Source organism: Gossypium hirsutum, chromosome D13 (assembly GCF_007990345.1).
Source record: "Gossypium hirsutum isolate 1008001.06 chromosome D13, Gossypium_hirsutum_v2.1, whole genome shotgun sequence".
In the NCBI taxonomy this organism is placed as follows: Eukaryota; Viridiplantae; Streptophyta; class Magnoliopsida; order Malvales; family Malvaceae; genus Gossypium; species Gossypium hirsutum.
The window spans coordinates 52,076,861-52,088,769 of NC_053449.1; positions in this window are offsets into that span (position 1 = coordinate 52,076,861).

Sequence of the window (11,909 nt, forward strand, 5' to 3'; positions counted from 1 at the left end):
TTGACCCCACCCCTTATACAAGTTGAAGGGGTCAATTGGTTCAAATCTATACCATATTTGTTCAAGTTATCCCATTGGTTAAGAAGGCAAGACATTAAAATTTTTAATGTGGTAAGTAAAATGATTTTTATTTTTGGCTAAATTAATTTGGTTTGAAGAGGTTACACAAAAACAGTCCACCTCATTCAAGTCATTTTCCACTGTTAATTTTGCCGACACTCTTTATTTCTCATTGTGGCTTCTATGAAATATCACGATATTGAATCAATTTAGATTATGACAAATATGATAATTGTATTATTAAGTTGTAGCTCTCAGCTTTTGTACTTGTCAAAAGGACATGTCTTTTTGTTTGATGTGTAGGGTTTACGTGGATAATCGAGTGTTATCAACATTTGCTTTTGTCTGTTCATCCCCACATACGTGGCATTTCATTACAATATCTATATTTTTGTAATATTATTTTTAACTTGTTTTTCTTTTTTTCTCAAGACACATCACATGAAGAAGTGCAAAATTCTAATTCTAGTTTTTTTTTTAAATTTCGTAAACTTGACGTTCGAATATTCAATGTAATCATAATTGTTTTTTCCCAACAGATAAGATTCAAAGTTTACGAAATTAAGACAAGGAGATATGTAATAATTTTTAAAATTTATTTTGGCTGTTAAGTATGCCAACACGACAAAAGTTGCGGTCCTCAAATCCAAAGACTTACACTCTCTTTGGATGCAAAATAAGCCATGGTGAGATAAAATGTTGAGAGAATATTCCTTTTCACTGTATCATTTTGATGTTTGATAACTAATGGTGAGGTGCGGTTAAAAATTCTCAACTCACTGCTGATTTCATTTTGGATCGAAGCTAACTGGTGGGAAAAAAAGCGCTTGCAGTGGAAAGCTATTTTTCCACTATAACCTTCTTGTTCTTAAATGTTATAACTATCATTTAAATAAATACAAATATGATAATTTATAGTATAATAAATAAAATATCAAAAGTTACATTTTAATATTTTATTAAATAAATTTATAAATTCACATATTTTAATAATTTTATAAAAGTAAAATAATTTTAAAAACTTTTGATATATATCAATTTTAATATGATGTCCTTAAAAGTATTTTTTATTCTCGCCTCACCGCTACAGCTGCGTTTGAATCCAAACACACATTCCACCGCTGTTTCTAATCTCACCACTACAATATCCAATCACACCGCTACAATAACTAATCTCACCACCACCGCTGTTTTTAACATCACTGGATGTAAACACACCGCTCATCCAAACTAAGGGTGAGTTTGGATGGGCGGTGTGTTTACCTGCGGTTAGTATAAAAACAGCAGTGGCAGTGAGATTAGATACTGTAGTGATATTGTAGCGTGAGACAAAAAGTAGCTAAACGCACCGCACCGCACCCAATCGCTCATCCAAACTCACCCTAAGCCTTAAAAGGATAAATACAATCTCTTGTCACTCAATGTTGGAATTCTCAAGTGTTTGAAATGTTTGTTACCCTACATTTTTCAATTGTTATAATAATGAATAAAGTATAAAAAATAACATAATTACAATAAAATAAAATATCTAAAATCATATTTATAAAATTTTAATTCAATTGATACTATAACCATTGAAATAATTAAGATGTAAATTTGAGTATATTTAAATGTATTATCTTTCTATTCATGAATTTAGGAAGTACAAATAATAAAAAATATTAATTTATCAAAATTTTATAATTATAAAGTAAATTAAATCGTCTTTCAAATAAATTAAACCATTAAACTTGATTTATCTAATATGAATATATCAATCCAATGAATTATTCTATCCCTTTTTAAATGTAACACCCCACACTCGATCTAGTTGATGGATTTGAGTGTGAGATGTCACGACACGTTGGCAGAGCAACTCGAACATCATTCATCAACAATAGATGTCACGACACCTATGGTGTGTGTGGTCCCAAAAGCTTCATTGTCGTTTAATTGTGACCAATATTTCAAGTCCTTGATCGGAGATTACGCAAATATCGGGTTAGGGCAAACATGCCTCCTCAACCTAGATATATAGGAAAAAATTCCAATCGTTTGTTGACTCTCTAGGTGTGATTGCAAAGGCTATCTTTGGTTGACCGAAGTTCAAATAAAAACCATTAACTGAGTGCTGTGCAAAGGTCCTACCACCAAACCCTGGCTATTCGGTGTTCTGGCTGTCGCAGTTGAAATCTAAAGCAGAAACAGATGAGTGTCTTCCATTGGTGATTTTGGGGTATCATAATGGGAACTTTCTAACAGAGCGGTGAACCTACCACACAACTGTGTCATTGCACTCTTGGTTTGTTCTTCCGTTTCGACCTCTCTAACAAGAACATATGTCAACCTCCGAGAACCTTCATCTGTCCTTGCAAACTCAACATATAACTCAAGAAATGGTGATCCATTGCCAATATACGTTTGCACCATCACCTCCAACCCCCTCGCACCTTTGATTTCGAAAGTGTCATATCTAATAGGGTCGATCGAACCACAAAATCAATACTTAAGGGATGTTACTCTCATATGGTTGGATCCGACAATTTTTCGCCTAATTCTTTTTTGAAGTTCTAGCAATTCAATGTTCTGATTAAAATCCAACCGTAATATGTTTTTTGATAAAAAAACGACACCATTCTTGATGTCACGCACTTCACTATCGTAGTAAACAATGACATTAATTCATCCACTCATTTTCAGATCTAGATAACATGTTCCACATGTTTGAAACAAAAACATCATGCTAAGAAATAGTTTTGTAATTAAATATGAACAAGAAAAATCAATGCTTACTTTAAACAAATAAGTTGCACTAACTTATGTCTTATATGCAAACTTCTCCTCTTTGATCTTCTTACACTTTTTCTTTGCTCATAAATGGATTATGCCACTCAATGCTGAATTAAGTTGTTTTATAGACCAGAGGTGACTCGTAGTTGGTTCAGAAAATCCCCTAGGTCCACTGGGGAATTGAAAATTATAGAGAGAAAACACTTCAAGTAGGACGCACTATCAGCAAAAGCATTGAAAGAGCATCTAGCTAGAAGCGTTTTCAGTACCATGTCAGCTGAAAAAGCTTCCAAGTGGACGCACTTTCAATGTTTCTGATGATAGTGCATCCTACTTGAAGCGTTTTCTCTCTATAGATTTCAACCCCAGTCTTATTTCAAAGAACCCATCATATATCTCAAGATTCTCGAGATATATTTTGTGAACCTCGCTATTCAAAAATAATAGATGAGAGAATAAATAATTTACTGAAAAATCAAACTAATATTAAGAAAACGAAAAAAATTAATAACTAATATTTCACCCCTACCGAGTAGATCGAGTTTTGATTATGAATCCAATTCAAATTTTTTCAGTTCGAATATACGATTGGTGTAAATATGATTTTTCTTTCTCTTTAAACGAATTATGCCACTCGATGCTGAATTAAGTTGGTTTTATAGATTAGAGGTGACTCGCAGGTGGTTCAAAAAATTCCCCAGGCCTACTGGGGAATTGAAAATTTTAAAGAGAAAATGCTAAGTAGGACGTACTGTTAGCAGAAGCACTGAAAGTGTGTCCACCTGGAAGCTTCTAATTCAATTTTCTAATTCGAATATACGGTTGGTGTAAATACGATATGTAATAGCCCATTTCGTCCGGGCTTTTGAATATAATAAAATTAAAATGCAATGTCCATTAAAACAGTCCATTTACAACATAAAAGTCCAGTTACAAAAAAAGGCCCAAATAATATAAGGCCCAATCAGCCCAAGTTAAACTAGACCAAATTCTAGCCAGAAACCCAAAATTCGGTGGCCCAAGTTCAGGTTTCCAGAAACCCTTAGGGTTTCTGGAATCATCCGGGTCGCTGCTGGAGCCAGACCCCTCCCACGCATGCCGCGTCAAGTCCACGCACGCCTCCTCCAGGCTGGCCTTCACATCTACGAAAAAAGCGGATCCAAGCAGTGAATATACAATATACAACGCAGTAATAACAGAAGATAAGGATTTTTGTATTTTATCTTTATATTTTTCCATTATTTCGGTTATATAAACCGATTGTAAAAAATGATTGAGAGGATCTGATGAATACGGTACCAAAAAGATACTGAAAAAAAGATACGAAGAAAAAGTAATAAAAATACATCAGTTATTTTAAAGAGGTGATTCTCTAGTTTTTCTTATTTTCTTTATCTAATTTGTTTTTTTATATGCGAAACAAAAAAAAAGAAGAGAGGAAAAGGAAAGAATCGCGCCTTATCGTTGGAAAATACGTTGAACTTGAATGATAGCACAATAGTTGAGGTATGTAATTAATTCAAAATCAGGCACCATGATTCATCACTATATCGCCCAGAAATGAATATTAAGAAGACTGCAGGAAAAATGACGGAGACTTACAAAGACTGGTATGAGAAATTACCTTTTGCCCTCCTTACTTGTCGAACATCTATCAAGACTTTCACCGGGGCAACACTTTTCTCTTTGGTTATGGGATGAAGGTGGTTTTACCCATTGAAGTAGAAATCCCTTCTCTCCGGGTATTAGTTGAGCTAGAGTTGGATGAAGCAGAATAGGATCCAGTCACGATATAATCAGTTGAATCTGATAAAAGGAAAAAGGCTAAAAGTTATTCATCATGGTTAGATATACCATAAACGAATGATGCGAGCCTATAACAAACAGGTTCATTCCCGAGAATTCCACGAGGGAGACCTAATGTTGAAAAAGATCATTCCTATACAAAAGGATTTTAGAGAAAAATGAATGCCAAATTGGGAAGGTCCTTACGTTGTAAAGAAGGCATTTTCCGGAGGAGCTTTGATCTTGAGTGAGATGGATGATAAAATCTTGCCAAACCCTATAAAATCAGATTCAGTCAAGAAGTATTTCACCTAAAGAAGGAGAAAAGACCAGGGTGAAAACCCGCAAAGGGCGCTTTGAGTTCAAAAAATAAAATAAAAAATAATAAAGAAAAAGAAAAAAAGAAAATAGAGAGGCCAAGGTGAAAACCCGCAAAGGGCGCCTTGAGACCAAAGGGGATTTGAGTTGAAAACTCGAAAAGGGCGGCTCAAATATTGATTAAAATGGGGCATGTGATGGTTAGGGTAGCTCAAATATTGATTAGAATGGGGCATGCAGTGGTATTGCTATACTTGAATCAGCAGGAAAGGGTATTCGACATCTTGAGGCATCGACAGAGTACTGTAGATCTTCTAAACACATGTCAAACTCAGAATGATCTTCAGAAAGTTTGTACAGAGAAGTTCAAGCTGCGATATCTGGGGCACCTAGTCTTCATACTATTTATATTGAATTTTTTGTTCTTGGAATACTTTATTCTTTTCTAAGATATGTGTTCCCAACTAATTTCTTTGTTATCTTTCTTCACTATCTTTGATAATTTCAGAACTATGCTCTAAATCAAATTCTATTCTTACCTATTGTTATGATCTCTTGTAAGCATGTTGCATTGGAATAATGATTAATGGACTAATAAAACTTTCACAATGGAAGTTTTACATATTACTCTAGAAGTTTTTAAATAATACGGGAATCTGAAACAGGACTATTGTTTAGAACGCACCAAGCTTAAATGTTGGAAATCTGAGAAGGAATAGTCTAAATTAAGACTTTCTCTTTGGATTTTGTTGTCAAAAACATTGATTGAACAAAATGGCAAGATATCAGGTTGGTGACAAAGCTTAAATGAACAAGCAAGTAATGACCACCAAGTAATAAGTAGAGGTTTTCTCGGAGAAAAAAATTCTTCATTTGTGCATGAGCATTTGGTATGACACCCTGGGAATGGTGTAAGAGACCAAAGAGTTTCACATTCTGTATCCTTGAATTGTGATAGCAGAGGATTGAGAAAATGCCAAATCTTTTTACCCTTGGGTTACAACAGGAGAAAGATGGTACAGATTTTGCATTCCAGTGGATCGGACTTGGAGGTTTACAGTGGGGGGCAATATGATCAAGTGTTTCTTTAGAGATGCCATCCGAGCAAGAACGCGTAGTAGCACGTCAGTGATAAAGCCTTAATAAACTTTGAGCAACAACAACCTAAGCGATAAAGAAAGATCATTCTCGAAAAATGACATTCTGCATTCATGCAAACATTATTCATACGCGTCTAGTTAGGAGCATTTGATTCATTTTAATCATGACATCCTAATCACTAAGCATAATTAGGTTCATAAAATGAATTATACAGGTCATGTTCCCCAGAGAACAGATCGGTAAAACCATAAAGCTTTATCTCCCTGAGCAGCAATGGAGTAGGTTAAAAAAATAGCAGATCTTGTCTTCCTGTATTGGCAGTGAAGTAGATCGAAGATAGCAGATCTTGTCTTCCTGTATGGCAGCGAAGTAGATCGAAGATAGCATATCTTGTCTTCTTGTATTGGCAGCGAAGTAGATCGAAGATAACAGATCTTATCTTCCTGTATTGGCAGCAAAGTAGATCAAAGATAGAAGATCTTATCTTCCTGTATTGGCAGCGAAGTAGATCGAAGATAGCAGATCTTGTCTTCCTGTAAAGACAGCGAAATAGATTGAAGATAACAGATCATGTCTTCCTGTATTGGTAGCGAAGTAGATCGAAGATAACAGATCTTGTCTTCCTGTACTGGCAGCGAAGTAGATCGAAGATACTAGCCTTATCTCCCTGAGCAGCAGCGGAGTAGGTTAAAAATAGCAGATTTTGTCTTCCTGTATTGGCAAGCGAAGTAGATCGAAGATAGCGAATCTTGTCTTCCTGTATTGGTAGCGAAGTAGATCAAAGATAGCAGATCTTGTCTTTCTATATTGGCAGCGAAGTAGATCGAAGATAGCAGATCTTGTCTTCCTGTACTGGCAGCGAAGTAGATCGAAGATAGCAGATCTTGTCTTCCTATACTGGCAGCGAAGTAAATCGAAGATAGCAAATCTTATCCTCCTGTATTGGCAGCGAAGTAGATCAAAGATAGCAGATCTAGTCTTCCTGTACTGGCAGTGAAGTAGATCGAAGATAGCAGATCTTGTTTTCTTGTAATGGCAGCAAAGTAGATCGAAGATAGCAGATCTTGTCTTCCTGTATTGGTAGCGAAGTAGATCGAAAATAGCAGATCTTGCCTTCCTATACTGGCAGCAAAGTAGATCGAAGACACAAGTCTTGCCTCCCTAACTTTACAATGGAGCAGACTGAAGATAGTATATCTCGCCTTCCTGTACTGGCAGTGAAGTAGATCAAAGACACCAGCCTGACCTCCTTGAGTTTGCAGCGGAGTAGACTGAAGATAGTAGACTTGTCTTCCTGTACTGGCAGCGAAGCAGATCGACAGCACCAACCTTGCCTCTCTGAGTTGGCAGTGGAATAGATTGAAGCTGTGACAGTGAATCTTACTTCCCTAGTGTTGCAGTGGAACAGATTAAAGCTAAAGGTAGCGAATCTTGTTTTCCTGGCATTACAGCGGAGTAGATAAAAGCTGAGGGCAGCGGATCTTATCTCCCTAGCGTTAAGACTTGGAATAGATGAAGTGGAACAGATTAAAACTGTGGGTAGTAAATCCTATCTCTTTGGCATTACAGTGGAACAGGTTAAAGCTAAAAGCAGCGAATCTGGTTTCCCTAGCGTTGTAGCGAAGCAGATTAAAACTGAAGGCAGTGAATCTCATCTCCCTGGCGTTAAAATTGAAGATAGCAAGTCTTATCCCCCTAAAGTTGCAGTGGACAGACTGAAGATGACGAATCTTATCTCCCTGAAGTTACAATAGAGCAGATTAAAGCTAATAATCCTATCTCCCTGAAGTTACAGCGGAGTAGACTGAATAAATAAATCTTATCCCCCTGAAGTTGCAGTGGGGCAGATTGAAAATGGCGAATCTTATCTCTCTGAAATTGCAGTGGAACACATTAAAAGTTAATAATCATATCTCCCTGAAGTTGTAGCAGAGCGGATTAAAATAGCAGATCTTATCTCTTTGAAGTTGTAGAGAGTAGATCGCATCTAAGCTTATCTCCTTGAAATTGCGGCAGAACAGACTGAAGATAGAAAATTTTGTTCTATTGAAAAGTTACGAGTTACAAATCCTATCTCCCCGATGTTGCAATGGAGTGGATTGAAACACCAATTCCTATACATCTGAAGATGCAGTAGGATGAAATGAGGCTACTTGAAGAAGAAGAGCACCAAGGTTCAGCACGATCGGGCAAAATTGACCATTTTTAAAGTGTTTGCTTTATTCTCGTTTCACGACAACGAGCAAAGAGGGGCAACTATAACATCCCATTTCGCTCGGGCTTTTGAAAATAATAAAATTAAAATGCAATGTCCATTAAAACAATCCATTTACAACATAAAAGTCCAGTTACAAAAATAGGCCCAATAATTTAAGGCCCAATCAGCCCAAGTTAAACTAGACCCAATTCTAGCTCGAAACCCAAAATTCGGTGGCCCAAGTTCAGGTTTCCAGAAACCCTTAGGGTTTTTGGAATCATCCGCGCCGTTGCTAGAGCCAGACCCCTCCCATGTATGCTGCGTCAAGTCCACGCACGCCTCCTCTAGGCTGGCCTTCACACCTACGAAAAAAGCGGATCCAAGCAGTGAATATACAATATACAGCGCAACAATAACAGAAGATAAGGTTTTTGTATTTTATCTTTATCTTTTTCCATTATTTCGGTTATATAAACCGATTGTAAAAAATGATTGAGGGGATCTGATGAATACGGTACCAAAAAGATACTGAAAAAAAGATACGAAGAAAAAGCAATAAAAATACATCAGTTTTTTATATGCGAAACAAAAAAAAAGAAGAGAGGAAAAGGAAAGAATCGCACCTTATCGTAGGAAGCCGCCGGATCTCTAACTATCTTCGTCGCAATCGGAGTCTTTGTAGAGGTCGAAGGCGCAAGAACGGCACAGCTCGGGGGCTGGTACCTAGGGTTCATTGTGGAAAAGGGTAATGAATTAGATATTTTAGGTTTTTAAGGTTTTATAACGTTTGTAAAATGGTGTCGTTTGGTTTGTTTCAATAAATCCAAATATGACGTCGTTTAAAGGTGAGACTCGAGATCCGACCCGAACCAAGGCCAAATCCGCGCGTTTCCTCCAAGTGGGCTATTTGCGCTTTTGATCCTCCAAATTTGTTTCATTGTTTTAATTTGGTTTTTTATTTTCTGAATTTGCCCCTGTTTGTTTCCAATTTTATTGTTTTAATCCCTTTAAACGCAGTGTTTGAATGTTTTGGATAATTTCCTGATTAGCCCTTCAGGTTATGCGCATCTTGCAAAGTTTGTCCTTTATTTTAATTTATTTTTATTTTTAATTCTGTTTTGATTATAATTTAATCCTTTGCATTTGTTTTACTAATTAAATTTAACATTAGTTTTCTTTAATATAATTATTGTTATTACTAATTTTTCGTTATTATTGTTATTATATTATAGATTACTATCATATTTATTTATATTTTCATTTATTCTTCAAATATATATATTATTTTACTACATACTATTTTAAAATTACTTTGTATATAGTTTTATTCCAAGTTGTTTTATATAGTAAATATTTTAAAATTATCTTATATGCTATTTATCTAAATAAATATATATTATTTTATATAATTTATTCTTAATTTTCTTCATTTTCAATTTATTTCAAATTTTCCTACTTATTATTTGTATTAAATATTTTATATTGTTAATATATCAATCATTTTCAATTTCCTTTCTTTCATACCATTTTTTAGTTATTTCAAAACTTATACATTTGATTTGTGTTTGTGTTAATTTTCTTACTTTTTAGGTTTTACTAGCTTTTAAATATGGGTGATATTAGTTGCATAATGTATAATATAGGATTGCTGCCCTATTGTATGTTGTATTGTTTATTTGTATTTTATTGATTCTTTCCTGCTAATTAGCTTATATTTAGCTTACGATTTTTTTCTTTCGCGATATACATTGTAATCCCCTTGCGTTTTACTCGTAAAAAAGATTATGTTCTAATCAAATATTAAAATCGTTTTATTCAAAAGCTTTCATGATAACACAATACTCGGTATTTGGGATCTTCGAGTGGATTGAACCCTAATGTATTGGGTTCCAATTTTCCTCGTTGAATCCAAATAATCGAGGATATTCTTTAATCAAAACAAATAAATAAAAAGCTCATTCTCGGGAATTCGATACGTTGTGTCCTAATGCATTGGATATGACATGTTGTTTTCTCGAGATGAGGATTTTCCTAAAAAATAATGAAGGCAATATTCAATGTTTGGAATTTTGAGAAATTGTACCCTAACGTATTTGGCCTCGATTTCTTCATTTGACTTAAACAATTGAATATCCTTTTAAATTTCATTGCATGAGTTTTAAAAGTCAAAAGACAAACTTAATTTCAAAGATTAGAAATGCTGCACCCTAACTTACTAGGTGTGACATTTCACTTCTTCGAAATAAGGGGGTCTTATCATCTAAGTTAATTTACTCAAATTTTCTTTAAAATCTTTTCAAATTTTCGACACCAAGACATTAAACAATCAATTCGGTACCAATTTTGGGCGTTACGAGGGTGCTAACCTTTCATCGTGCGTAACTGACTCCCGAACCTGTTTTCTCAAATTTTGCAGACCAAAATCGTTTTCAAGGTGAGCCGATCACACCTCAATAAAGGATCGGTGGCGACTCCAATTTTCGTTTTTAAAGTCGACAACTATATTTTTGTTCTCAAAAAATGGTTTCGACACGATGTTTTTAATTTTTGAAAAAAATTATTATTATTTAACATCTCAAAAAATTATTATGAAATAAATAATTAAAAATCTCAAAAAATTCCTAAACCATAATTTTAAATACCCAAACCCTAAAAATCAATAACTCAAATTTTAAAATAAAATATATAGCACTGAAAAATTCTATATTATTAATATTATTTATATATTATTAATATATTTTAATTTATATATATTTAAATTATATATTTAAATGATAAATAATAATAAAATAAACAAACCAAATCCTATTTATTATATTAATTCTATAATTTGAATTTCCAAAATAGGATTTTAGAAATAGAGATAGGGATAGGATTCTTTTTAGAAATAAGGAATAAAGAAATCATGGATAAATCCAAGCGACTCTTCCTTGAATCCAAGCGATCTTTTCGTAGGCGTTTGCCCCCGATCCAATCGGGGGATCGAATTGATTATAGAAACATGAGTTTAATTAGTCGATTTATTAGTGAACAATGAAAAATATTATCTATCAGGGGAAAGTGCTTCCAGCTAGAAGTGTTTTTCAAAAATAACCTATTCCCGCAATTTTTTTTCTAAAATTAACCTATTCACATAATTTTTTGCCTAACATTTATTGGTAAATTAGTCTTCTAATATAATATAAAAAATTTAATTTACCTATTCTTTTTAATATACGAGACAAAATGGTATCCACAGGATAGAAGAACCTGGTACTTTTACCCAAAAGTAGGGGTGAGCAAAACTCGATTCGACTCGAAAAAATCGAAAAAAATTCGAATTTCGAGTTAAACGAATCGAGTTATTCAAGTTAATCGAGTTATTCGAAACAACTCGAATTTTTTTCAAATTTTGAGTTCGAATCGAGTTGAGTTTTTGAATTCGAATAACTCGAATAATTCGAATATCAAACTATAATATTTTACATTTTTACCCCAAACTCCCAAACCTTTTTACTTTTACCTCAAAATTTTTACTCCTTCCCACTTTCTCTCCAAAACTTTTACTCCCCTCCCCTCCCCCAATCTACCCAAAATCCATTTCCCACCTAAATTTTACTCTCTCATTTACTTTTCTCAAAATTTTACTCCCAAAAACCCTCAAAATCTTTTATTTTCCCCCAAAATTTTTACTCCCTCC